Genomic DNA, 22,464 nt, shown 5'->3' with positions numbered 1-22,464 from the left:
CATTTTAATCACTCAAACTTTTATTTCTAAGCCAATAAATTAGAAACAGGGAGAAGATTATTTCTACTAAAAATAAGATTGCAATACATCATGTACTGGAAAGGGACTGAAATTAGGATAGCAATTTATTTCATACGTTTTGTGGTTTTGGAATGGCGAGATGTTGAGCTTTTTAATTTTACTGTGATCACAGAACTGAATGACAAGTTATAAAACTTTACATTTATTAATTTGTTTAAATGGTTTTAAGACTTTGAACTTGGTGGCCATCTTAACTAGCTAGTCACAAGATCATTCTATATAACCCTGACCTTTCTTACTTTTAAGATTTAGAGAAATAAATCTTCCATTATTCATAATGATCCTACTTTTAAATCAATTATGCATTGTACTGCATTCATTGTAGTACAGGTACAAATGGTTACAGAGGTTTTGAATAGTAGAGATGAATTTAATACACTGCAGAGATTGAGAATCAATGAAAATCCACCGCATAAGTTTACATGAGTTCCCACTCTCACCTCAACCCAGGACCAGATACGCTGGATGTCCTCTGGAGTTAAAGGGAGCAGCAAGGCACAACAATGTGCAACTGCTTTGTGTTCAATAATGAGATATGGCTTTCCGTCAGGAGGGGGAAGCACTGAGGGCTCGTGCCACTTCAACCTTATTTTCTATTAGCGATTTGAAATCCTTGGCCTACAGCTTGGATTTAGCCTTCAACAGTACACAATGCTCGGACAAACAGGAGGCCCAGTGCAGTGAAGCCCCCTGATCAAAGCTGAACAGAATTCTGCTACAGTAGGTAGGACACTTCAATGTTTGTATTATACTGGAATAATCAGATTAAGAAAAACTGACTGTATTTTCACAAAGTTATTTAAATATTGTGTTTGTTTGATATTTTCTTCTAGTCTGGTTCTAGCAGCAGAATGCAGCATCCTGAAATAAGGGGCACTGTTCCAGCAAGAGCGTTCTCTAAATCACAACAATCTTAGTGCAAATGAACAGGACAATTTTCAAAGCACTTGCGACATGTGTTGTAAATTGCCTTTGGGGAGTTTTGGATAGCAAGACTTTTTAAAGTGGGTACTGTGTGATTGCAAGAGTACTCTCTTTTTCATAGCAAATTCAGAGTATGACATAGTGCGTGATATTTGGACAAACTGAAACCTCATCACTCCCATTCCCCCCGCTATGCCACACAGCAACTTTCTTACTTCAACAGTATGATGTGGTAAAAAAGGCACAAGGCATTTATAATATTGAAGAAATTCTGCACAAAGTTTTAGGGAAAAGCAACGTGTAGACTTACCTTTTGGGTCCCTGGCTGTTTGCTGGCTTATTTTGAGCCTTGTTTAAAAAATACTTTTTGGAACTAATGAATTTCGACATTCGCTTGATGCAGTCTTCATGACTCAGCGGACATCTCTAAGCCCCCTTTAGCTTTTTTGTTGTACTGTCAATGTCAGGATCTTGTGACATTCACATCATTAGCTTGTGATCAACAGCAGATAATTCTGCAGTGATGCAGAATTCTCAGCTTTGTCACATGTGCTTTGAAAATTGCAATAAAAGATTGTGATTAATTTATAAACTTCTGAAAACATTTCCATTTTCAACCTTAGCAAACCAGTTACAATGGCAGTTTCCAGATTGTGTCACTGAGGCTAGCTGTTCTGCTATTTCTGGTTCAGTTCTATTTTTAACACAAGCAGAGTGTACAGACATGTTATACATTTGAGGCAATAACGATAAGGATACTGATAGACATGTCAAATCAAAGAAAGAGTCATACTATTCTGTATTAGCTCATACCATGCGCTGATAAATTTTAAAGAAAGAATGGGTTGTTGGAAACTTTCTTATTCAAACCCAGACAAACCAAACAAAGCGGAACAGTGCCGGAGTGGTAGGATGTGGGTGTACTCCTGCAGTTTCCCACACGGTGAGTTCTGAATCTCTGCTATCACAAGAAGCCACTAATTGAAGACCAGGGAGGGAGGCAGAATTCAATGATAAGTGTCTTTGGGCTGCCCTCATGTAGTTCCTGTGAGACAGAGGTGCGGGAGTAGGTTCCAGTGTCCGCTTAATTAACGGAGGGTAAGGAAAATATATAATAATTTACAAATAAGGAAAGTAGAACTAACCTAACAATCCACTGAAGGTGAATATTTATCTTTTTTTAAAAAGGTTTACTGAACAAAATGCTATTTTCCCTTTACTGAAATTGATCTATACAATAAATTATGAAACCGAACTGTTTACTGTTAATAACAGAATAGAAAATAGAAATCTTGTTTCTTTGAATTAGTATTGCATTATTGTCTTGAAGCAGATTATTGATATTACAATATACAATTTGATTGGCTACTGAGCTAACCTTAATCCTTCTTCAAATCCTGCCGTATTACAGCATCTGTTGAATTTCAAAAGTGCCAGGAACCAATTATCTCCTAATGGTGGGTGCTATAGACTGCAAAAACATGCAGATTCGATTTGTTAATGGGGACTTGGAACTAATTAAAATCACTGAACTATTGTATTGTGTTTTAGTTAGCTTTCTGTCCCTTGCATGTCCTTATGCTGTGGCCTTTAAAATATCTGCTTCACATTTCATTATCAGCAGTATATTCACCTTGGTTTTAAAATGTTATCTTCATGGGGGATCCAAAATAGCTGTGATTATTGTTGACCTTAATGATGATACATCCAGTGAGCTTATATAAAAAGGCCAATTCAATGTACGCCTTACGTCTAATTATCTTTACCACATTACAAAGTAAAGAGCCATCTGCTAGTTGCAGCTGGGCCCCCAGTAGGATGCAAATAAGAAACAATTGGACTCTGTGATGGGGGACAATTGAATCTCATTGGAAGTATGAGTTAAAATGGGCTGAATGGCCTTCCTCATCCATATTTACCATGATACGTGCATATGAGTCATGGCATAGACTGGCATTTACAGTCAAGTATCCCTGAGTGAGCAACCTTTATCTGTCTCTGTTAAGTTACATGGTGGACAATGGTAAAACTGTTGTAGGCCCCTTTCTGCAAGTGCACCCTCTGATGAGTTATATTTGAGAGTGGTTGTGAAGATCTGGCTTGTCCTACATTGGCCAAGAAGGGTAGTGTGGCCAAGAATAGAGAATAAGGAAAACATTACAGATGAAATTTTGTTTTTAAGTCCGGAAAACAGCTAATATTGGCTTTCTCTTGTGGTATTTTGGTTGTGTCTGGGTGAAGTGGAACAAGTATTGTACAGCAGCAGTTATAGGGTATTTATTACTTTGACTTGTTACAGGTCCAATATTTTCAGCAAGTACTTAAATACTGTTACTGCTCATATGAGACAATGGCATAAGAACTTTAAGGAAAACCGTTCTCATTGTGAAATGAAGATTTAGAATTCAAAATAAAAAAAGTGTAACAAAAATTATGGCAAAAAGATACAGGTCTGCATGGCAACAATTTCCAAATAGTGGATTGCATTTGAATGGTGTAATACAGTAGTGACATTTCTGGCTGTCATTAACTACTTTGTGTTTTTGAGTGGGAGGGTAATTACAAAATATTTACTGCCATTTGAAATCCTTCAGACTATTCCACCAATAGGACAGATATTATAGTTACTACTCTGCAGTGGAAGCCTCTCAGCGGTGCAAATCACACTTTTAAGTTACTGCTTTTCTAAAGCAATGTGTTCCGTTTACAGGATTTTCAAGAGTCCCATTGGATTCCTTGAACAAAGAAATTAAACTCTCGACTCCATTATAATTTGGGAAGCATACATGCCCTACACGCTGGGTTCCTTGTACCGCCTGACCCTGGTCTATTTGTTTCACCTATTTCCCTTGCCCCTTCCTGACCCTGCCTTTTTGTCCCTTTGTCCCATCTATCAAATGTGAGCTCGATGCAGACGCTATGGTATGCTTGTAACAGAACTGACTGTCACGGCTAGCTTAACTTAAATATTAAAGATGTTAAATTTCTATGAATTTGCCAGCTACCATGACGTAAATAAGCACCACACTTTGTTACATATTAAAGCAACTCTTAAGATATTAAACTTTTCCTTTAAGCAGAGCAAGGCACATAGGTATTTTATGTGAGAGCACCCTCACCACCAGTAAAACTTATCGGGGCTTATTTTGGTGAAAGGGTGAAATCCGGTGCCAAGTGGGTGCTGTGCTAATAAGACACGCCTGTTTGAAAGTCTGATTTTAACCTGCAATTTTTGGGGCTAAATGATCATTAACATGATTTAAACTTGCCTGGAGGCACTAAAACAGACATCTGCAGGTTTAGCACTCAGACGCTGATTAGAAACAATTTTCATAGAGCAGTATATGCAGCCTCCATGCACACACTTCCACTGAAGGTGTGGAGTGCGCTGGCTGACACACAACGGAACGTTTCAGGGTGGCTCAGGGACCGAGGGAGAAGGCGCACAGGTTCTCGGATGCAGCACTGGAGGTCCTGCTGGAGGAGGTCCAGAGGAGGAGGGATGTCTGTACCCGTAGGAGGGGAAAGGAGCCCACCTCGCCCTCCTGTCCCTCTCTCCTGCAGCAGCTGGTGCTGCGCTGCCTGGTCTCATGTCCTCCTTCCATTCCTCATCCAGGCTAAGGAGGACCTCTAGCAAGATGCTCATGACCAAGCACTCCCTTTCTCCTGGTGACTCCTATAAGGTAGAGTAGCGCAGTACTCACTTTCTTTAGGTGAAGTCCTCAGAGAATTTCTGAAATAAATGTTGATAGAGTGTTAGTGAAGTCTTGACAAATGTGTCTCAGTAAATCTCCTGATATGTCTCAAAAGTCCTCTTCAAACCTCCAACAGCAAGTGAAGAGTGAAAGCTGAGCATGGCTTTAAATAGTGCACGAAATCCTCAGCAATGACTTGTTTACTCCTGTTCAGCTGGTCGCTGTTAGGAGATGTCGTTAATTGAAGCGCTGACCACCAAAATGGAAAAAAGCCATCAATTGGTCCAGGCAGCGGGCGGTCGAGGGGGTCGTCCAGCCAGATTGCCTCCCTCTCTTCCGCGGCCATGTTTGCGCCCGGGTGGCCCTGGAGATGGAGCACGCGGTGTCCGCCGGCACGCTCGAGCACTTCCGTGACCGGTGGGCGCCACGGGGACTGGAGTGCATAATTGGATTGGACAACCAAATTTTAATTTGATTTGCTAAGGTTTATTTAAAGTTTTAGAGGTTTAGTTAAAGTTTATTTGTTTATTTTACTGGGTCCATTTAAAAGAGGGACCACCAAAATGGCATGCAGCCTTTTAATTGAGTGCTAGCTGGCATTTTAATCGTCAATCAGACCCTTAAAAATCCTCCGGGTGGCCGATCGTAGTGCGTGCTTCAACTCCTTTACCAAGGGAATGGTAGCATAGTGGTATGTAACTGAACCGACTAGGGGGCAAGCAACCTTAGATTTGGTCCTGTGTAATGAGACAGGATTAATTAAAAATGTCCTAGTAAAGGATCCCCTTGGAATGAGTGACCATAACATGGTTGAGTTCCATATTCAATTAGAGGGTGAGAAGGTTGGATCTCAAACAAGCGTGCTGAGCTTGAATAAAGGAGACTATGAAGGTATGAGAGCGGAATTAATTAGAGTGGACTGGGAAAATAGATTAAAGGGTAAGACGGTACATGACCAGTGGTGTACATTTAAGGAGTTATTTTACAACTTCCAAAAAAAATATATTCCACTGAGGAAAAAAGGGTGTAAAAGAAAAGATAGCCATCCGTGGCTAAGTAAAGTAATTAAGGATAGTATCCGACTAAAAACAAGGGCATATAAGGTAGCCAAATCTAGTGGGAGGATGGAAGATTGGGAAGTCTTTAAAAGACAGCAAAAAATAACTAAAAGATTGATTAAGAAAGGGAAGATAGATTATGAAAGTAAATTAGCAAAAAATATAAAAACAGACAGTAAAAGTTTCTATAGTTATATAAAAAGAAAAAGGGTGGCTAAAGTAAATGTTGGTCCCTTAGAGGATGAGACCGGGAAATTAATGGTGGGAAACATGGAGATGGCAAAAACACTGAACAATTATTTTGTATCAGTCTTTACAGTAGAGGACACTAAGAATATCCCAACACTGGACAAACAGGGGGCTCTAGGGGGGGAGGAACTAAATACGATTAAAATCACTAAGGAAGTGGTACTTGGTAAAATAATGGGACTTAAGCCGGATAAATCCCCTGGACCTGATGGCTTGCATCCTAGGGTCTTGAGGGAAGTAGCGGTAGGGATTGTGGATGCATTGGTAATAATTTTCCGAAACTCACTGGACTCAGCAAAGGTCCCGGCAGATTGGAAAACTGCTAATGTAACACCCTTATTTAAAAAGGGTAGTAGGCAGAAGGCTGGAAACTATAGACCTGTTAGCCTAACATCTGTGGTTGGTAAAATGTTAGAGTCCATTATTAAGGAGACAGTAACGGGACATTTGGATAAACATAATTTAATAGGACAAACTCAGCATGGTTTCATGAAGGGGAAGTCATGTTTGACAAATTTGCTTGAGTTTTTTGAGGAAGTAACATACAGGGTGGATAAAGGGGAACCAGTGGACGTAGTGTATTTAGACTTCCAAAACGCATTTGACAAGGTGCCACACAAAAGATTATTGCTCAAGATAAAAAATCACGGGATTGGGGGTAATATTCTGGCGTGGGTGGAGGATTGGCTCTCTAACAGAAAGCAGATAGTTGTGATAAATGGTTCGTTCTCAGATTGGCAACCAGTAACTAGTGGTGTTCCGCAGGGGTCAGTGCTGGGTCCCCAACTCTTTACAATCTATATTAACGATTTGGAGGAGGGGACCGGGTGTAACATATCAAAGTTTGCAGATGATACAAAGATGGGACGGAAAGTAGTGAGTGAGGAGGACATAAAAAGCCTGCAAAGGGACATAGACAGGCTAAGTAAGTGGGCAGAGATTTGGCAGATGGAATACAATACTGGAAAGTGTGAGGTTATGCACTTTGGCAGGAAAAATCATCGAGCAAGTTATTATCTTAATGGCAAGAAACTGGAAAGTACTGTAGTACAAAGGGATCTGGGGGTCCTGGTGCACGAAACTCAAAAAGTTAGTATGCAGGTGCAGCAAGTGATTAAGAAGGCCAATGGAATGTTGGCTTTTATTGCTAGGGGGATGGAATATAAAAACAGGGAGGTATTGCTGCAGTTGTACAAGGTATTGGTGAGACCGCACCTGGAATACTGCATACAGTTTTGATGAGGGGGTGGTCATATGAGGAGAGGTTGAGTAGATTGGGACTCTACTCATTGGAGTTCAGAAGAATGAGAGGCGATCTTATTGAAACATATAAGATTGTGAAGGGGCTTGATCGGGTGGATGCGGTGAGGATGTTCCCAATGATGGGTGAAACTAGAACTAGGGGGCATATTCTTAAAATAAGGGGCTGCTCATTCAAAACTGAGATGAGGAGAAACTTCTTCACTCAGAGGGTGGTAGGTTTGTGGAATTTGCTGCCCCAGAAAGCTGTGGAAGCTACATCATTAAATAAATTTAAAACAGAAATAGATAGTTTCCGAGAAGTAAAGGGAATTAAGGGTTACGGGGAGCGGGCAGGAAATTGGACATGAGTCTAGGTTCGGAATGGTCATGGCCCTGTGGGTAGTGGAGTGGGCCCAGGGGCCGTGTAGCCTTGTTCTGCTCCTACTGTGTTCTAATTCTGTGTTAGTTTTCAGGAGATGGTTTTATTCCTGTTCCTGGCTGGGGTGGAGATCGCCTTTACAGAAGGTAAGTACTGTAGAAAATATAGGGACAGAGTGATCTCCTGGAAGAATTTCGATCGCCTAGATGGGTCGGAGAGGAATTTCCCAGATTTTTTTCTCCCAAATTGGCCATTGGGTCTTTATCTGGTTTTTCGCCTCTCCCGGGAGATCACATGGGTTCGGGTGGATGCAGAGTGATAGAAGATTTGAGGTTAGGATCAGATCAGCCATGATCTTATTGAATGGTGGAGCAGGCTCGAGGGGCCGATTGGCCTACTCCTGCTCCTATTTCTTATGTTCTTATGTTCTTATGTTACTGGACTAGTAATCCAGAGGTCTGGACTAATAGTCCAGAGACATGAGTTCAAATCCCACCATGGCAGCTGTGGAATTAAAATTCAGTTAATTAAATAAATCTGAAATAAAAAGCAAGTATCAGTAATGAAACTACTGGATTGTTGTAAAAACCATTTAGGGAAGGAAATCTACCATCCTTACCCGGTCTGGCCTATATGTGACTCCAGACCCATAGCAATGTGGTTGACTCTTAACTGCCCTCTGAAATGGCCCAGCAAGCCACTCAGTTGTAACAAACTGCTACAAGAAACAATAATAAGAATAAAACTGGATGGATCACCCGGCATCGACCTCGGCACTGGATTCGAACACGACAACGGCACACCCAGCCCAGTTGACCCTGCAAAGTCCTCCTCACCAACATCTGGGGAATTGTGCCAAAATTGGGAGAGCTGTCCCACAGACTAGTCAAGCAACAGCCTGACATAGTCATACTATCAGAATCATACCCTTCAGCCAATGTCCCAGACTCCTCCATCACCATCCCTGGGTATGTCCTGTCCCACTGGCAGGACAGACCCACCAGGGATGGCGGCACCGTGGTATACAGTCAGGAGGGAGTGGCCCTGGGAGTCCTCAACATTGACTCTGGACCCCATGAAGTCTCGTGGCATCAGGTCAAACATGGGCAAGGAAACCTGCTGATTACCACCCACCGCCCTCCCTCAGCTGATGAATCAGTACTCCTCCATGTTGAACATCACTTGGAAGAAGCACTGAGGGCACAGAATGTACTCTGGGTGGGGGACTTAGATGTCCATCACCAAGAGTGGCCCGGTAGCACCACTGCTGGCCGAGTCCTGAAGGACATAGCTGCCTGACTGGGCCTGCAGCAGGTGGTGAGAAAACCTACTTGACCTCGTCCTCACCAATCTACCTGTCACAGATGCATCTGTCCACGACAGTATTGGTCGCAGTGACCACCGCACAGTCCTTGTGAAGATGAAGTCCCGTCTTCACACTGAGGACACCCTCCATCATGTTGTGTGGCACTACCACCATGCTAAATGGACAGATCTAGCAGCTCAAAACTGGGCAACCATGAGGTGCTATGGGCCATCAGCAGCAGCAGAATTGTATTTCACCACAATCTGTAACCTCATGACCCGGCATATCCTTCACTCTACCATTAACATCAAGCCAGGTGACCAACCCTGGTTCAATGAGGAGTGTAGAAGAGCATGCCAGGAGCAACACCAGGCGTACCTAAAAATGAGGTGCCAATCTGGGGAAGCTGCAACACAAGACTACATGCATGCTAAACAATGGAAGTAGCATGCTATAGACAGAGCTAAGCGATCCCACAACCAACGGATCAGATCAAAGCTCTGCAGTCCTGCCACATCCAGTCGTGAATGGTGGTGGACCATTAAACAACTAACGGGCGGAGGAGGCTCCATGAATATCCCCATCCTCGATGTTGGCGGAGCCCAACACATGAGTGCAAAAGACAAGGCTGAAGCATTTGCAGCCAGAAGTGCTGAGTGGATGATCCATATCGGCCTCCTCATGAGGTCCCCACCATCACAGAATCCAGTCTTCAGCCAATTCGATTCACTCCACGTGATATCAAGAAATGGCTGAGCGCACTGGATACAGCAAAGGCTATGGGCCCCGACAATATCCTGGCTGTCGTGCTGAAGATTTCTGCTCCAGAACTAGCCGTGCCTCTAGCCAAGCTGTTCCAGTACAGCGACAACACTGGCATCTACCCGACAATGTGGAAAATTGCCCAGGTATGTCCTGTTCACAAAAAAACAGGACAAATCCAACCCGTCCAATTACCGCCCCATCGGTATACTCTCAATCATCAGCAAAGTGGTGGATGGTTTTGTCGACAGTGCTATCAAGTGGCACTTGCTCGCCAATAACCTGCTCACCGATGTTCAGTTTGGGTTCTGCCAGGACCACTCGGCTCCAGGCCTCAGTAGAGCCTTGGTCCAAACATGCTCAAATGAGCTGAATTCCAGAGGTGAGATTGACTGCCCTTGACATCAAGGCAGCATTTGACCGAGTGTGGCATCAAGGAGCCCCAGTAAAATTGAAGTCAATGGGAATCAGGGGAAAGACTCTCCACTGGCTGGAGTCATACCTAGCACAAAGGAAGATGGTTGTGGTTGTTGGAGGCCAATCATTTCAGCCCCAGGACAGCTGCAGGAGTTCCTCAGGGCAGTGTCCTAGGCCCAACCATCTTCAGCTGCTTCATCAATGACCTTCCCTCCATCATAAGGTCGGAAGTGGGGATGTTCGCTGATGATTGCAGAGTGTTCACCGCCATTCGCAAATCCTCAGATAATGAAGCAGTCCATGCCCGCATGCAGGAAATCCTGGACGACAATCAGGCTTGGGCTGATAAGCGGCAAGTAACATTCACGCCACACAAGTGCCAGGCAATGACTATCTCCAACAAGAGAGCGTCTAACCACCGCCCCTTGGCATTCAACGGCATTACCATTGCCGAATCCCCCAAAATCAACATCCTCGAGGTCACCATTGACCAGAAACTTAACTGGACCAGCCACATAAATACTGTGGCTACAAGAGGAGGTCAGAAATTGGTCATTCTGCAGTGAGTGTCTCACCTCCTGACTCCCCAAAGCCTTTCCACCATCTACAAGGCACAAGTCAGGAGTGTGATGGAATACTCTCCACTTGCCTGGATGAGTGCAGTTCCAACAACACTCAAGAAGCTCGACACCATTCAGGACAAAGCAGCCCGCTTGATTGGCACCCTATCCACCACCTTAAACATTCACTCCCTCCACCATCGGCGTACCATGGCTGCAGTGTGTACCATCTACAAGATGCACTGCAGCAACTCGCCAAGGTTTCTTCAACAGCACCTCCCAAACCCACGACCTCTTCCACCTAGAAGGACAAGGGCAGCAGACGCATAGGAACACCACCACCTCCATGTTCCCCTCCAAGTCACACACCATCCTGACTTGGAAATGTTCCTTCATCGTTGGTGGTTCAAAATCCTGGAACTCCTTACCTAACAGCACTGTGGGAGTACCTTCACCACACAGACTGCAGCGGTTCAAGAAGGCGCCTCACCACCACCTTCTCAAGGGCAATTAGGGATGGGCAGTAAATGCTGGCTTTGCCAGTGATGCGCTATCAATTACTCATAAAAGACTGAGAGTTAGAAGAGTAACTAAAGGCTTTTATTAACAACAGAATGGAGGTCTGCCTCGAGTGGTCGACCGGTCCAGGATCCAAAGGGCTGGGGAGCAGTCACCTTTATACTAGGACCTGTGGGAGGAGTCAGCCGAGGCATGTCCAGGCATGTACACAGTGGAATACAAACAGGACAAACAGGAATACAAACAGTGGTTTACCACATTCACCCCTTGTTTAAAATTGAGTCCGGCGGGGTGAAGTGTATTAAAAGTTAGTGTATTGGAGTCTCTCCGGAGGTCTTGTCTGCCGCTGTGATCGGCGTGGCGACGGCAGGGGTAGTGAAGCTTCCGGCGTCGAGTCCAGCGTAGGCTGTGGCACAGGCGTGTCGTCCTCGTAGATGTCGAGCGGGTCGCGGGGCCCAGGCCTGCCGTCTGCTGGGGCTGGATATCGGATCGTGGGGGGGGGTGGTAGTGGGTAGTGGGTTACTGTGGTCCCCGAGGGTGCAAGGTCTCTTATGGAGACTGTGTCCTCCCGCCCGTCCGGGTATGCGATGTAAGCATACTGGGGGTTGGCGTGGAGGAGGTCGACCCTCTCGACCAGGGGGTCCGTTTTATGGGTCCTCACGTGTCTTCTCAGTAGGACCGGCCCTGGGGACGTCAGCCATGGCGGTAGCGAAGTCCCTGATGTGGACTTCCTTGGGAAGACAAACATTTTCTCATGAGGGGTGGCGTTAGTGGCAGTGCAGAGCAGTGACCGAATAGAGTGGAGCGCATCGGGGAGCACATCCTGCCAGCGGGAGGTTGGAAGGCCCCTAGACTTTAAGGCTAGCAGGACGGCCTTCCAAACTGTCGCATTTTCTCTTTCCACCTGTCCGTTCCCCCGGGGGTTGTAACTGGTGGTCCTGCTTGTGGCAATACCCCTAGTTAGCAGGTACTGACGGAGTTCGTCGCTCATAAACGATGAGCCCCGGTCGCTATGGATATAGCTGGGGAAGCCGAACAGGGTGAAGAGGTTGTTCAGACATTTAATGACCGTGGCACTGGTCATGTCCGGGCAGGGGAAGGCGAACGGGAAACGGGAGTACTCATCAATAATATTGAGGAAGTACACATTGCGGTCGGAGGAGGGGAGAGGCCCTTTAAAATCAACGCTCAGGCGCTCGAAGGGGCGAGTGGCTTTTATCAGGTGGGCCCTGTCTGGTCTATAAAAGTGTGGTTTGCACTCAGCGCAGACTTGGCAGTTCCTGGTCATGGTCCTGACCTCCTCAATAGAGTAAGGCAGGTTGCGGGCCTTGATGAGGTGGAAGAACCTGGTGACCCCCGGGTGGCAGAGGTCATTGTGGAGGGCCCGCAGTCTATCGATCTGCGCGCTGGCGCAGGTGCCACGCGATAGCGCATCCGGGGGTTCATTTAGCTTCCCGGGCCGGTACAAGATCTCGTAGTTGTAGGTGGAAAGTTCGATTCTCCACCTCAAGATCTTGTCATTTTTGATTTTGCCCCTCTGCTTGTTGTTAAACATAAAAGCAACTGAACGCTGGTCAGTGAGCAGGGTAAATCGTTTTCCGGCCAGGTCGTGCCTCCAATGACGCACAGCCTCCACAATCGCCTGGGCCTCCTTCTCAACAGTGGAGTGTCTGGTCTCCGGGCCTTGGAGGGTTCGTGAAAAGAAGGCCACGGGTCTCCCCGCCTGATTGAGGGTAGCGGCCAGGGCAAAGTCGGACGCGTCGCTTTCCACCTGGAAGGGGATGGATTCGTCCACTGCGTGCATGGTGGCTTTGGCAATGTCCTCCTTGATACGGTGGAAGGCTAAGCGGGCCTCTGCCGTCAAGGGAAAAGAGGTGGACTTGATCAGCGGACGGGCCTTGTCCGCATAGTAGGGGACCCACTGGGCGTAATAGGAGAAAAACCCTAGGCACCTCTTCAGGGCCTTGAGGCAGTGGGGCAGTGGAAGTTCCATAAGGGGACGCATCCGGTCGGGGTCGGGGCCGATGACTCCGTGTTCCACAACACAGCCAAGGATGGCGAGGCGGTTTGTGCGGAATATGCACTTCTCCTTGTTATATGTCAGGTTTAGGAGTTGGGCGGTGCGGAGGAATTTTTCGAGGTTTGCGTCATGGTCCTGCAAGTCACGGCCGCAGATGGTCACATTGTCCAGATATGGGAAAGTGGCCTGCAACGCATTTTGATCTACCATCCGGTCCATCTCCCTTTGGAAGATGGAGACCCCGTTGGTGACGCCAAAGGGAACCCTAAGGAAGTGATAGAGGCGGCCGTTTGCCTCAAAGGCAGTGTACTGGCGGTCCTCAGGGCGGATGGGGAGCTGGTGGTACGCTGATTTCAGGTCAATGGTCGAGAAGACGCGGTACTGCGCGATCTGGTTGACCATATCAGCTATACGGGGGAGTGGGTAGGCGTCCAGCAGGGTGTAGCGATTTATTGTCTGGCTGTAGTCGATGACCAGGCGCTGCTTCTCGCTGGTCTTAACGACCACAACCTGGGCTCGCCAGGGGCTGGTGCTGCCCTCAATAATCCCTTCTTTCAGGAGCCGCTCCACTTCGGTTTTAATGAAAACCCTGTCCCCGGCACTGTATCGCCTGCTCTTTGTGGCGATGGGCTTACAGTCGGGGGTGAGGTTAGCAAACAGTGGTGGGGGGGTGACTCTGAGTGTGGAGAGGTTGCACCTGGTGCGCGGCGGGCAATTTGGAAGCTGCTGGCTGCGGACTGTGAGTGGGGGTAGGGGTCCACCGTACGCCATCGTAACACTTTTAAGGTGGCACTGAAAATCTAACCCCAGCAGGACGGCAGCGCAGAGGTCAGGCAGGACCAGAAGTTTAAAATGATCGTACACGGTCCCGTCTACTACGAGTGTCACCACGCAGTAGCCGCCGATGTCCGCCGACTGGGACTCGGAGGCCATAGAAATCCGGTGTTGCGCAGGCAGGACTGGGAGAGAGCAACGCCGCACCGTGTCAGGGTGGATGAAGCTCTCCGTGCTCCCAGAGTCAAAAAGGCAGATTGTATCGTGACCATTTACCTTAATGTCCATTGTGGAACTGGCCAGTTGGTGCGGTCTCGCTTGGTCCAGTGTAACGGATGCCAGCGTAGGGGTCGGTGTGTCGCTGCGGGTATCAGATGAGGCGGTGTCGGGGGCCTGCTGCGTCCCGGCTGTCGTCCAAGATGGCGGCGTCCATGATCCCCATGTGGCTGGAGGCGTCCAAAATGGCTGCTGTACCGGTGATTCGCACACGGCCGGGGAGGTCCAAAATGGCGGCCCGCATGGCCCACACGCGGCGCTGCTGGGGTTCGGGGTGGCTTTGGCCCTGCAGACGCTAGCGTAGTGTCCCTTCTTCCCGCAGCCCGAGCAGATCGCGTTTTTCGCCGGGCAGTGCGCTCTGGGGTGTTTTGCCTGGCCACAGAAGTAGCATTTCTGGCCTTGGGGCACTGCTGTCTGGCCTTGGGACACTGCTGCGGTAGTTGGGCCGTTGTTGGGGTGTGGCTGGGGCGGCACGGCGCTATGAGGCGGTCCTACCGTGTCCCAGGCTGTCATTCCCCGCGGCGTCCACGGTGCAGAGGAGTAGGCATCCATGCCCTGGTAGGCTGCATCCAACGATAGTGCGAGTTCAGAGGCCTTGTTGAGGTCGAGGTTACTCTGCTCCAACAGTCGCTGTCGTGTGTAATTGGATCTGTGGCCCGCTACAAAAGTGTCCCGGATAAGTTCCTCTGTGTACACGGCGGCCTTTACATCCTTACAACCACAGGCCCGGCCAAGCACAGACAGTGCCTGAAGGTATTCCACGGTCGATTCCCCAGGTTGTTGTTTACGACTCCCCAGGAGGTGCCTGGCGTACACTTCGTTCACTGGGCGCGTGTACTGGTCCTTGAGGAGCTTGATAGCATCCGCGTACGAGGTCGCGTCTTGGATGACCGAGTACACTCGGTGGTTCACTTTGGAGGTCAGGACATCCAGTTTGTCCTCGTCCAATTTGATTGCTTCGGAGGCGGTCAGGAATTTTTTGAAACACTTAAGCCAGTGAGTAAACTTGGTGGATGAGTCCGCCTCCCGATGATCTAAGTCCAGGCATGCTGGTGTGAGGATCTTCTCCATTATAAAAATGTTGTTAATAAAATTGATGCGCTATCAATTACTCATAAAAGACTGAGAGTTAGAAGAGTAACTAAAGGCTTTTATTAACAACAGAATGGAGGTCTGCCTCGAGTGGTCGACCGGTCCAGGATCCAAAGGGCTGGGGAGCAGTCACCTTTATACTAGGACCTGTGGGAGGAGTCAGCCGAGGCATGTCCAGGCATGTACACAGTGGAATACAAACAGGACAAACAGGAATACAAACAGTGGTTTACCACAGCCAGCGACGCCCACATCCCAGGAACGAATAAAATAAAAATGCCGGCTTGCGCTAAAGGCGGGCTAAACCGGCGTTGCAGCTCAAGACCCCATCTTGGTCACCTCGGAGGATCTTTAGCGCCTAAAGTATCCAGGGAAAATCACCCCCATCATCTTTAAAATTCTTTGAACCAGACTTGCGATTGAGTTAATACTGTTCATGAATCATTTGAGGTAGTCATAGGGAAGCCTGGCAGTAAACGATACCAAGAAGTAATTCAAGTGGTTTTGAAGATCAAAAGAATGAATACTGAGCACTAAGACTGAATTTAAATTCATTGTCAGATATTTGTGGTTTTCCGCCCCATCCTCCATTTTCTCTCCCTTGTTGGTGCTGAGTTATGCTATAATAGTTTTGCAGGTGCCAGCCATCCCTGGCCATCACCTAAGTGATTATTCTTTGTGTGCGTCTAAATAGTAAGTATAAGGAGGTTATTTACCTGTGAGGGGCATCACAGCCAAGCCTAATCAAGCCCTTACCTGATGCACACACATACACATACAATTTTAAAAGCAGTTATTGGACAGTGGTCAGGAGTGGTCAATGCTGTTCTCATCTGATGTCCACAAGTGCACACTTTCCTTGATCACGGGATATTGATCAAGAGTGATAACCCTGGGTGATGTTTCCCCTTCCAAGCTCAGGACACCGAGGCCAATTGTAGCCACCCCGCACTGCCTCAGTTGAGATCAGCTAGTCCGGGACAAAGGCTCAAACCTGGAACTTTCCTGATCTGTACAGCTCAATACCACAGGCAAGTGTACAGTTACCAAATGAGCCAATTGGGGCACATGGTTTATTATTCTTTATAATGTTGGGCTCGGTAGAAAACAACAGGCAGAGACTTTTGTTTAAGCCGAAACAAAACGTGTCTTACTTTAATCACTCTCCGCGAGGTCTGAGGGGCTCAGCCCCGTGCAGGGACTATGACGCCATCACGCAACCGACGTCATGACGTCATCACGCTACCGACGCTCTTAAAGGGACCTGCACCGATAACCCATCCCAGCATGTACATATCACAACATTGCTATACATAGTGAATTGTGTTCAGGTACATATAACAGCATTGGCTATACATTGTGTTATTGTCCCTATGTGGTCTCCGCCACATACGTCCCCCGAGAATTCACTAGCACTGGCAATGTCAGTCGTTGGGGGGGCCGGATCACACGGCTGGAACGGCTCCTCAGTTCTGGGGCGGGGACCGGGGGGTTCGTCGGAGGGACCTCGGACGCTCGGTGGTGGACTGAGGGTGCAGAAACCGGAGGTCGGTCTCGCCTCGGGGGCTGTGCCAACTCAACGGGTCGGTCCAGGTCCAGGTGGGCCGGCTTAAGACGGTCCACGGAAATGCAGTCCGGCTTACCGCCGACATCCACTACGAAGGTGTTGTCCCCGGTTTTCAGGACGCGGAATGGTCCCTCGTAGGGTGGATGAAGAGGTCCCCGGTGGGCGTCGTGGCGGAGGAAAACGTACTCTGCCTCATGAAGGTCGAGCGGAACGTGGGACTGCGGGAGGCCATGCTGCGACGTGGGCACCGGCGCAAAAACCTTGGCGTTGTCCAGAAGGTCGGACCGCTGATGGGCTGCGGACCAAGGTTCCATTGCGTTGGGGACGAAATCCCCGGGAACCCGTAGCGGCTGGCCGTAGACGAGCTCGGCGGACGAGGACTGGAGGTCCTCCTTGGGAGCGGTCCTGAGTCCCAGCATGACCCACGGGAGTCTGTCGATCCAGCTGTCATCCCGGAGGCTGGCCTGGAGCGCGGCCTTCATGGAGCGATGAAACCGTTCGCACAGCCCGTTAGCCTGAGGGTGGTATGCGGTGGAGTCTCAACCCGAGGCCTCGGGCGACAGCGTTCCAGAGCTCTGACGTGAACTGGGGCCCCGGTCAGAGGAAATGTCAGATGGGGCGCCGAACCGGGTGACCCAAGTGCTGATGAATGCCTGAGCCACCTTGGCGGCCGTCGTTGAAGACAGCGGGACGGCTTCCGGCCATCGGGTGGCTCTGTCGACCATTGTGAGGAGGTGGGTGAACCCGCGGGAGGGCGGCAGGGGCCCCATCAGGTCCACGTTAACGTGGTCGAACCGCCTCTCGGGCACCGCGAAAAGCGCCAACAGGGCCTTAGTATGGCGATGTACTTTCGAGCATTGGCATACCACGCAGGTGCTGGCCCAGTCGCGAACGTCTTTCCTGAGCCCGTGCCAGACGAACTTAGCCGCCACCAGCTTCTGTGACAGCTTCCTGCCCGGGTGGGAAAGATTATGGACGGCGTCAAAAACTTGCCGTCTCCACCCTTCGGGCACGAGGGGACGTGGCTGCCCAACGGAGACGTCGCACAGGAGTGTGGTGCCAGCATCGTCGAACGTGGCGTCGGCTAGTTGAAGGCCCGTGACCGCCGTCCTGTAGGCCTGGATGTCCGGGTCGGAGGCCTGGTCGGCCGCCATGCGGGTGTAGTCGATGCCGAGGTGCACGGCGCTGGCGACGGCTCGGGAGAGGCAGCTGGCGACGGGGTTGTCTTTCCCAGCCACATGCTGGATGTCCGTTGTAAACTCCGAGATGAAGGCCAACTGGTGTTGCTGACGGGCCGACCACGGCTCGGAGGCTTTGGTCATGGCGAAGGTCAACGGCTTGTGGTCCACGAACGCCGTGAATGGGCGGGCCTTCAGCAGGAAACAGAAGTGTCGGATGGCGAGGTAGAGGCCGAGAAGCTCGCGATCAAAGGTACTGTACTTCCGCTCGTTGGGGCGGAGCTGCCAGCTGAAGAAGGCGAGCGGCTGCCAGGTGCCGTTGACCCACTGTTCGTGGACGACGCCGACCGCATAGTCCGAGGCGTCGGTGGTGAGAGCGATCGGCACATCAGGTAACGGATGCGCCAGCATGGTCGCGTTAGCCAGGGCCCTTTTCGTGTCCGTGAAAGAACTGGCCATCTCATCGGACCAGTCGACGGCGAGTTTGTCGGGCTTGCCTTTGAGGGCCTCGTAAAGGGGCCGCATAAGCTGGGCTGCTCGGGGGACGAAACGATGGTAAAAGTTCACCATGCCCAAAAACTCCTGCAGGGCCTTCACGGTGAGGGGTCGCTGGAAGTCCATCACGGCCTCCACTTTCAATGGCAGTGGCACCGCCCCGTCCTTCGTGATGCGGTGCCCGAGAAAGTCGATTGAGGACAGCCCGAACTGGCACTTGGCCGGGTTGACAATTAGGCCATGTTGGCTGAGTGGTTCGAAGAGAGTCCGGAGGTGGGACACATGCTCCGTCCTGGAGCCGCTGGCAATGAGGATGTCGTCCAGGTATACGAACAGGAATGTCAGGTCCCGTAACACGGTGTCCATTAGGCGTTGAAAAGCCTGTGCGGCGTTTTTGAGGCCGAAAGGCATGCGGAGAAATTCGAATAGCCCGAAGGGGGTGATCACCGCGGTTTTCGGGACGTTCTGCGGCCGGACAGGGACCTGGTGGTAACCCCGGACGAGGTCCACTTTCGAGAATACCACTTTCCTGGCCAGGCGGGCGGAAAAGCCCTGGATGTGTGGAATCGGATAGCGGTCGGGGGTCGTTGCATCGTTGAGGCGCCGGTAATCTCCGCACGGGCGCCACCCGCTGCCTGGTTTCGGGGCGATGTGGAGGGGCGAAGCCCACGGGCTGTTCAACCGGCGGATGATGCTGAGGCGCTCCATGGTGTCGAACTCGGCTTTGGCGATGGCGAGCTTCCCCAGGTCGAGGCGCCGAGCGCCGGCGTAGACGGGCGGACCGGTGGTCAAGATGTGGTGTTCTACCCCGTGTTTGGTGGCGGCGGACGAGAATGTGGGCTTCGTGAGGTCCGGGAACTGGGCGAGGAGGCGGGAAAACTCATCGGAGGCCGAGAGTGCGCTGGACAACTGCGTCGTGCTGGACCCGCTGAGGGAACATGGGAGCGAGCTGAAGGTTTCCGCGTTGATGAGACTTCGGTTCTTGACGTCCACCAAAAGGCCATTGGCGCAGAGGAAGTCAGCGCCGAGAAGGGGGGTGGACACTTTTGCTGTGACAAAGCCCCAGGTGAACCGCTGCCCGCCAAAACAAAGCGCCACGTTCCGTTTCCCGAAGGCGCGGATGGAACTGCCGTTGGCGGCTTCGAGGACGGGGCTGTGGTTCCCCCCTTGAATGCCTATGGCTGATGCGGGCAGGACGCTCACCTGGGCGCCCGTGTCGCAAAGGAAACGATGTCCGGAGTCGGTGTCTGTAATAATCAACAAACTGCCTGAATGGCCGACAGCCATAGCAGCCGACGAGTGGTCTTTAGTTTGTTTCGACGCGGGAAAACTGCACGGGGGCTGACACTTCCTGGCTTTGGGGCCGAACTGCGCATGGTAGAAGCAGAGGCTTGAGGGTTGCCGCCATTGGGCTGTAACAGTGGGGGCAGGGCTCCGCGTGGCCGCGCAGTACTGTTGCCCGGCGGAGAAAAATTTGTCGGCCTCCTTGGCCAGGTCGCGGAAATCGGTACTGGAAGAGTTGGCTAAAGCTGACCGTACCTGACCTGGCAGCTGTTGAAGGAACAGTTCCTTGAAGAGGAAGCACGGCATGTGAGTGCCCAGGAGGGCCAGCATGTGGTCCATCAGCTCCGAGGGCTTGGAGTCGCCAAGCCTGGGTAGAGAGAGAAGCCGGCGTGCGCGTTCGGCTTCGGTGAGTACGAAAGTTTGTAAGAGGTGTGCCTTCAGTGTATCGTATTTGTTGAGCTCCGGGGGGTTCTCGAGCAGGTTCACGACTCTGGCCGCGGTGGAGCTGCCGAGAGCGGAGACGACGTAGTAGTACCTCGTGTCGTCCGCGGTGATGTCCCGGAGTGCAAATTGAGCCTCGGCCTGGGCGAACCAAGCGGCAGCCTGTTGTCCCCAAAACTCGGGTAATTTGATGGAAACGGCGTTCGTCGCCATTTCAGATGAGGTCTTTGGAATTGTCCAAAAGAGCAGCGGGGTCACCAATGTTGGAGTCGCTAGAAATCAACAGGCTGAGACTTTTGTTTAAGCCAAAACAAAACGTGTCTTACTTTAATCACTCTCCACAAGGTCTGAAGGGCTCAGCCCCATGCAGGGGCTATGATGTCATCATGCACCCGACGTCATGATGTCATCACGCTACCGACGCTCTTAAAGGGACTCTGCACCGATAATCCAACCCAGCATGTACATATCACAACATTGCTATACATGGTGAATTGTGTTCAGGTGCATATAACAGCATTGGTTATACATTGTGTTACTGTCCCTATGTGGTCTCCGCCACAATAACTTGTAATGTATGGGTTATTTTAATTTTACAAATGTTTATTTTAACTTACTTTTTTTTACCACTATGCAGCAGTAAATGTAGTGTGGTAACGATGAAGATGATAGTGAGGGAGAAGCTGAAATTGCAGCTTCTATATCACTCCCAGAAGTGATGGTGATATGATAGTGAAGGGATTTTTTGTCTTGCTTTAGCAGAGCACAGCAAAATATATACTCTTATTTAGGAAAAGTGTTCCAATGCAGTACATAGCATTATGGTTTACAAACATTAAGGTTAGCATTGAAAGTATCAATAACGTGACATACTTTTATTCAATAAGCAAAGTAACATTTTACAGGAAACATTAATGTTAGACTTACATGCTGCTGTTATAACGTATTCTATTTATACATGAATACAATAGTACAGGTGCACAGCAAGGAACTATCATCTGTACTTAAATTTATTTTCCAAAATAATTGAATGACCTTATAGAGTGATGTTTACGTACTTTACTGACTCAATTCACTGATCAAAGTCACAGGGACGGTTCATATATTTTACACTCGACGTAAATGCAACATGACTAACTAAATAATTAGATGCATTCTCTGATAGTGCTGATATTACTCCCTGTTCTGCTCCATTTTTTCATTTCATGCTCCATTATATTCAACTATAAACCTATCTGGTAGTTCAACCTCTTGTCTGTTTCTGTTAGCTGTCCTCTTTGATCAGAAAGGATACCAGGATACTAATAAAATCTAATTTACTATAAGTTGGCTGCTGGCCTCGTTCACTGACGTCTCAGTGGCAGCAGCTAACAGGAGCTGAACAAAGCTTCTTCCTTTAAAGACATTTTGCCACGGTGAAAGGTAAAAGCAGTTAACTTCTGCTGCCGAGAGTGACCTTTCCAGCTTTTGAAATACATTCTTTTCTTTCAGCAGACAAGAAGAGCTCTTGAACATTACTAATGTTGGATACCTTACAGTACAGTTCGCAAAATGTAGATCACCATGGACTTTTTAAAAATTCACGTTGTAGCCTCAAAACAAAAGTTGGAGCTTGATTTTATTTATGATTTTAGCACAGAAATTACATTGTATCTCTCAAAGGATTAAAATAGTTTATCAAAGTTTGATGCTTTAACCAAAGTTTTTATGTTATTTTAAACCCCATTTTTAAAATGATTTTAATCCCACTTTAATCCCACCCTGTGTACTGCATCACTCCCGAGGCAATGCCACTCTCCAGCTGATTGATGCGAGCTGCTTAAGAGGGACATTTCTGCTTTTCTCACTGTCAGCAATAGAATTGCCTGTATTTGGGTCATACTATCAGAATGGTCATGATTGAGAAATTATTATGTGGTGAGCTCTTGCGTGCACCCACCCTCTACCGTTTGTTGATCAATACCTTGCTCCACAATGCTGACACTGGTTTAAAAACATAAGAAAATGTGAAATGAGAAAAGGTCACTGAACTTACCAAGCCAGTTCCTTCCACGGAGCAGGTACATGAACTTGACCCCATCTAATCTCTTAAGGTAAGTTTCTAAAAATTCTCCGATTCCCCCTCTCCCAGCAAGCTTCCAATCA

General features: G+C 48.8%; 1 protein-coding gene across 1 annotated transcript in view; it reads left to right on the top strand.

The window, feature by feature from the left end:
• Positions 1-715: 715 nt before the first annotated feature.
• elf2a (E74-like factor 2a (ets domain transcription factor)) overlaps positions 716-22,464 on the top strand; it is a 179,674-nt gene continuing 157,925 nt past the window's right edge. The window contains exon 1 of the mRNA XM_086008521.1: positions 716-805. The gene's annotated coding sequence lies outside the window, so the exon portion shown is untranslated. The remainder of the gene's footprint in view (positions 806-22,464) is intronic.

The sequence above is a fragment of the Somniosus microcephalus genome, chromosome 2 (assembly GCF_052327205.1).
Source record: "Somniosus microcephalus isolate GS21.2 chromosome 2, FLI_Smic_1.0, whole genome shotgun sequence".
Lineage (NCBI taxonomy): Eukaryota > Metazoa > Chordata > Chondrichthyes > Squaliformes > Somniosidae > Somniosus > Somniosus microcephalus.
The sequence above is the reverse complement of the archived record's forward strand: the minus strand, read 5'-3'. Positions and strand labels throughout refer to the sequence as shown.